Genomic DNA, 1,517 nt, shown 5'->3' with positions numbered 1-1,517 from the left:
GGTAGCGACGGCTGGTGTCCAGCGGGCGATAGCTAGTGATCAACAATAGCAGAAGGGGTGTATAGCACTTGCAGCCGGCAACAAAGCATAGTTTAACTTGCAGGTATTTTGGAAATTTTGTCCAAAAATGGAATGATTTTTAAATTATTAAAAAAATGATCCACCGAAGTGAATTTGAAATTTATAAAATTATTCTGAAGTCATTGTTTCATCCTAAAAACTTAAAACCCTTGCATTTGTTAGAATTTATACTCACTTTTCATTAAACCAAAGAGCCCCTTACTCTCCCTTTTATTTTTACTCTATCTTGCCGGACTTGTTAGTAGAGTAAGGTAATACCCACCCTCTTATTTTTACTCTATCTTGCCGGACTGTGTAGTAGAGTAAGGTTAATACCCACGGATAAATTTTGAATTCAACACTAATGATGATAATATTCAATCTATTAAAGCTAACTTACCTACCGATTTTTGGCTTTCCTTCATTGTTATCATCTTTCATCTAATGTATAACATTTACATATTGAATTAAGGCGTTCCTTTCCTATTAATGAGCTTTCATCTAATGCATACATTCTGTATGTTCTAATTCCTTTATAATTTGCTTGTCACGTGTACCTCAGAACCACTGTTGTAGTCATTTTCTGCCAATGTGAGTACTACTCGCGTCTTTCCTATATGTTTTTTGTAAGTTGATGGCATAACTCTGCACTTATGAAGATGATAGCTTGTGCAGTCAAATTGCTGTATGGCAGAAGTTGTAGTACCCAAGTGAGACATCACACCAAACATTCGATGAAGGATTGGCAAAAACCTAAATCATTACCACCCACAATATTATCTCCAATAATTATTTTCTTTTAACAATTCCTTATAACTTCATCAAAATCATAGTTGCAGGATGGAGCGAAATGAGGTGTCCACCTGATATGGTTCTTCCTGAACCACCCAAAATCGGCCCCAGCTAGGCCGGTTCACGTACACAGGAGGCGGGCTTAAGCCGCCTTCTTACGTGGGGATTGAGGGCCCACTTGGGGCGGATCTTGAGAGAGGAAAGGGACGGCCAGAATTAGAGAAATCATTTTGAATTGAATTTGAATTGAATTTGATTTATTCTAGAAAAGCTTTTATTGGCTTGTATTAGAAGTATGTATTAAAAGGAAGAGGGAGGCTAGGGTTAGGGTTATGCATGATTATTGTTCTCTTAAGTGCTCTTTGGTGTCTTGGGCTCTATGCTTCTCGTCTAGAGATTGGGAGAGAACGATCCTCCTCTCGAATTGAGGATCAATTGTATCTTTGTTTCGTCTTGCTTCGCTTTGATTTCTATAAAATTATCTACTGATTTTGTTTGTTTCCACCCAAATTCTTCTATTTTTCTCGCTGATTTTACCGATTATTGTTAGGTTTGCTTGTGAACTCAAGTATTCCCATTAGGGTTACTTGCGAACTTAAGTATTTCCTATCACCACCATTTTTATTTATATGTAAGTAGATGGTTTATACTTTGTCCGTAGTTTA

The sequence above is a fragment of the Dendrobium catenatum genome, unplaced genomic scaffold (assembly GCF_001605985.2).
Source record: "Dendrobium catenatum unplaced genomic scaffold, ASM160598v2 fragScaff_scaffold_1684, whole genome shotgun sequence".
In the NCBI taxonomy this organism is placed as follows: Eukaryota; Viridiplantae; Streptophyta; class Magnoliopsida; order Asparagales; family Orchidaceae; genus Dendrobium; species Dendrobium catenatum.
This window is presented reverse-complemented; position numbering follows the sequence as displayed.